The 5,104-nt window shown below is 35.3% G+C and overlaps 1 pseudogene across 1 annotated transcript; it reads right to left on the minus strand.

Moving 5' to 3' along the window:
- Window positions 1-2,548: 2,548 nt before the first annotated feature.
- On the minus strand, window positions 2,549-3,935 carry LOC101006290 (annotated as a pseudogene). The gene has a single exon (XR_001902662.3). The product of XR_001902662.3 is annotated as a probable ribosome biogenesis protein RLP24 pseudogene (transcript).
- Window positions 3,936-5,104: the final 1,169 nt, after the last annotated feature.

Below are 5,104 nucleotides of genomic sequence, written 5' to 3' on the forward strand. Positions count from 1 at the left end.
CAAAGGAAAGTCATGTCTAATGGACTAGTTTCTATGCATTAAAATATATCTGGATCACAGCTTTCACCTCAGCCAGAATAAAGTAGCATGGATCAGATTTACTCTCCCACTTGAAAGAAATTTAAAAATACACAAAATATATGAAATAACAATTTTTAAGATACTGGGTATCAAGTAATTCAAGAGACAATAATTCCTAAAAGATGAAAAATGAATAGAGTGAGTCTTGCAATTACCCAAACTTCTACCTTAAGAGATTTTGCAGGCCACAGTATAGGGTGGCAAAACCCAAGTGGAGCCCAGTGGACTCCCTGAAGAGAAAGAACTGAGTCTGGGTGGACTTGCAGCTAGGCTTATTAATGTAGTGTGGAGTTTATAATTTATGTAAAATGTAAAGCACATGACAATAGCACAAATATCCAGAGGCGAGAAATAGGAGAAAAAAATACATAAATTTATGAGAATTAAGAATGTATAAGACTCTTGTACAGTATATGAGATGTTAAAATATCACTTGAAGAAAGGCTGTGATAAGTTAAAGATATGTGTACTATAAACTCTAAAGCAACCACTAAAACAATAAAACAGCAAACTATAGCTTATAGACCAACAAAGGATATAAAATGAAATCACAAAAAAAATGTGGTTAATCCAAATGAATTTTTTTTTAAAGAGGAGAATATAGAAAACACAGACAATGCGGGACAAACAGAAAGCAATAGCAGGGTGATAAATATAAACCGAAAATGATAATCATATTAAATGTAAATTATCTAAACACCCCAATTAGAAGATAGATTGTCAGATTGAATAAAAATGCAAGGCCCAACTATATGCTGCCTATAAGAGACTTACTTTGAGCATATAGGCATGAATGATTAAAAGTAAACGGCTAGAAAAATATAAACCACATTTAAACTAATCAAAAGATAGCTGGAGCGGCCATAAAAATATCAGATAAAATAAATTTCAGAACCAAGAATGTTATTGGGGATCAGGGTGAGGGAGTTATTTCATAATGATAAAAGGCTCGATCATAACATAACAATCCTAAATATTTATTGCCTAATAGCACACCCATTAGAGCTAAAATTAAAAAGACTGCATACCATGTGCTGGCAAGAAAAAAGATAAGTTGTCTAGAAATGTAACAAGATACAGTCATTTTAAAAAACAGTTTGGCAGTTTTTTTAAATATGTTCTAGCCTTTCCACACCTACATATTCAACCTAAAGAAATGAAACCGTATATTAATACCAAAACTTGCATGTGAATATAAATAGCAGTTTTATTTGTAATAGCCAAAAACTGGAAACAGCCCAAATGTCAAGAAACAAGCAAAAGGATAAACAACTTGTGGTATATCTATACAATGGAATGCCACTCAGCAAAAAAAGGAATGAACTACATGGGTAAATCTCAAAATAATTAAACTCAGTAAAAAAAAAAAAAAAAAAATCCAAAACAAAAATGAGTACATACTGCATGATTCTATTAATATAAAATTCTAGAAATACAAACTAATTTGTAGTGACAAGAAACAGATTAGTTGTTGCCTAGGTGCAGAGTAGATGGGAGTTGAGAGAAGAGACTGGAGAGAGGGATTGCAAAAGAAAATGTTTGGAGTGATGAATATGTTTATTGTGGTGATGATTTCATGGATATATACATATGTCAAAACGTGTCAAACTGTACTTTTGAAATATGTGTAGTTTATTGGACATCAATTATACCTCAATATAGCTTTAAAAAAAAAAAAAAAGAGTGAGGGCCAGGGATAATAATTTCAGTAGACAGCACAGACTGCAGGAAGCTATAATAATTGAGCTGTCTGGCAACCACAGCATATATACAGAGATAAAATTCAAACCATTCCTCTCTTCTAAAACCACCACCACAAACACACTGGCCAAATTTCCACATGTATTAAAATAGCAGTACCATCTTAGGCAGAGATCATTACCCTCACACACAGACACCCATAGCATAGCATGATTTTCACTGACTTGGTTAAATTCTAGGTTTCTTTTTCTTTTTTTCACTTTTTCTTTTTTCTTTTTTTTTTTTTTTTTTTTTTTTACTTTTTAAATGGTTTTATTTTATGTACAAAATAATGAACACATGTTGTACCCATAAATTCTACTTTCCAAAAACAGGAGCTTTTTAAAAGAAAACCACATAATAACTTTTAAAAGGTGCTGGGATTACTCTGCTTCTAGATCATTGCTGAGCTAGAAAAATGTTTGTTCTACCAGGAATCACAAGTTAGAACTGAATATTCTCCAAAGTGGAAATTCTAGAGTGTAGTGTCACTCCAGGCAAAGATTATTCAGTTCTCATCCCCAACATCCACAACTACCTATGAGAAGGGTTAAACCAGGTCAAAACAGTCCAGCATAATTAGGCTTCATCAATCAATGTCATTATGCTCTTCTAAGATGCAAATAAACCAAAACAGGAAATACTAAAATAAAAATAATATCTGACACTGCCATACAAATTGTTAGTTCCTTTTTGTATCCCCCCACCATAACATTAACAAAGAGAATATTTTACTGCAAAGAATATTTTATTTTATACGTCACTAGCCATGAATTTTTGCCATTAGTTACTATACAAATGCTGCCTAGTGCCATTATCCAAATGGCATAACCATTTTACATCCACAATTCACTTCTATAGTTATAAGCAGAATTTTCGTGATTTACTTAAGTACATCTATCAGTGAAGATTTAACACTGAGATGCAATCTAACATCCGTAATATCTGATGTTATGTAGATGGCAATGTAGGAAAGATGTATTTTAATTGCTTTTCATTTAAGTGGCCTTATGTAAAAAATAAAATAATTTAGTAGTTCCAAGTATCCAAAGGGCATTTTCAAATGTACACCAAAGAAATGGTTACAGAGATTTTTAAGGAGCATCTTCCATGTCCACATCCTCTTGTAACTGCTGTACCATTTTCTCTTCCAATTGCTTCCCTTTGCCTGCAAGAGGGACTCAGATAAGATGGATGTCTTGCTTGACTTCTTTGATATCCTGAACTTTCTGTAGCTATTTTTCTTCAATCTGTTCATTATAAATTTAGCTTGGCATTTCTGTTTGATCTCTTCAACTCTCTTCATTGCATCAATAGTTTTATTCCATAGCTCTCGCTGGCATTTGATAGGTTCATTTCTACGTTTTTCAAATTCAAATGAATTATCCACTGTAAGCTCTTTACCAGCTGCTTTCTGGAATGCTTTGGTCCGCCTAACTTTGCGAGGATTGCACTTCTTTTTGAAGTTTTTATGACATTTAAATTTGCAAAATCTGAACATCTTGCAATCATGCCGTGTCCAGGGTAGATGGGCCCCGAACAGAAATAACACTTCTCGATACGCATGTTGAACCCGCATGAGACCCCACCAAACAAACGCTAAGCTTGAGAGGAAGTGACACCTAAGTTCTAGGTTTCTGCCCTATCAGAGATTTAACTATGAGCTACGATGTATTATGCCTAAAATAGTACAAAAGAATTCAGATGCATTTATCTAATTTAATCATCAAAATAGCTTTCTGAGATATTACCCTCTCCTTATAGATGAGGAAGCTCAGGAAAAGATCTCAATATTTAAGAAATGATAAACCCAGGACTTGAAGCTGTATTTGATCCCAAAATTGAAAATGAATCAGTAAAATATATGCAAACATATCAGTAATTTTGTATTGAAAATATCTGCTGCTCCTTTGAAATCAGTTAGGAAAATGATTAACTTATTCTAAAGGTGTTGCGAGTACTTTTGAAAAATATTCTTTTAGAATTATACACAGGTATCTTCAAATGTAATAAATACTGATTTTTCAAACATTCCTACATTTAAGTAGGAAAGCTAGGAATCTTTTGGAGCCAGTGATGCTGAGCTAACAAAGTAAAATCAATTTTGAACTGAAATTACCATACGCCTACAAAAGTCAAATAACTTCTAAAGAAAATATTGAATAACACAAATTTCATCAAAAAATATAAATCACCTTCAAGATTATTTATTGATTTAAATAACACATTCTAGGTTTGTTTATTTGAAAAATGTTTTCTTTGTTTAGGAAGTCCCTCCCCATGTAGAATATCCTTTTTCTTTTCTTTTTTTTTTTTTTTTCTTGTCTCTCTCTGTCGCCCAGGTTGGAGTGCAGTGAGGCGATCTTGGCTCACTGAAACCTCTGACTCCTGGATTCAAGCGATTCTCCTGCCTCAGCCTCCAGAGTAGCTGGGATTACAAGCACCCACCACCACGCCTGGCTAATTTTTATATTTTTAGTAGAGACAAGATTTTGCCACGTTGGCCAGGCGGGTCTCGAATTCCTGACCTCGGGTGATGCACCCGCCTCGGCTTCCCAAAGTGCTGGGATTACAGGCATGAGCCATCAGTATCCAGCCTAGAATATCCTTAAATCCTTCCACAGTGACTCCAGTTTTTATTTCCACCTTTTCGCATTCTACATTTCCTTTGTACTTTTCTTAAGCACACATTCAGCCTGGTATTGGTAACTTCTACCTGCTTTAGCCCAGTTTCCTCAGAAAATATTAAATGTGCAATCCCACAGAAGCAGGGGTGAGTGAAGGAGAAACCAAGTGGTGAAGAGGGGAGAGAAACCTCACAGGGTAGAGTCCTGTATGGCCAGAGTCTGTGACAAGCCGATTTCTTGATTTCACAGGATGTCTTCAGAGAGAACATTTGAAGTTACTGTGAAAGGGGAGAAGAGGGAGTAAGTTTATCTAGTAATTTCTGTTTCCCATTTGTTAGAGGTCACTCCCATGAGGCTTTACTATGCCTGCACTTCTCCATTACACAAAAGTGGACCCAAAGCAAATCCGACTGCATGTCATACCTCAATGGCAATAAAAAAACCCCAGGACATGTGACCAGAGATGCCATCAGGTTATACCCACAAGTGACAAGAGGCAGTGGTCTCCACTGCTGCAGCAGATCCTTTAGTTTGTAGTGACAGAAGCAGCAACAACAGTGCTCTGGTTCCACGATCACATTAGCAGCACAGGCAGTTTGCTACTAGAACAGCTTTAGACAGAGCAGGGTGAGGAGACTGGCCTGGCTTGCTCAGGG

The sequence above is a fragment of the Papio anubis genome, chromosome 3 (genome assembly GCF_008728515.1).
Source record: "Papio anubis isolate 15944 chromosome 3, Panubis1.0, whole genome shotgun sequence".
In the NCBI taxonomy this organism is placed as follows: Eukaryota; Metazoa; Chordata; class Mammalia; order Primates; family Cercopithecidae; genus Papio; species Papio anubis.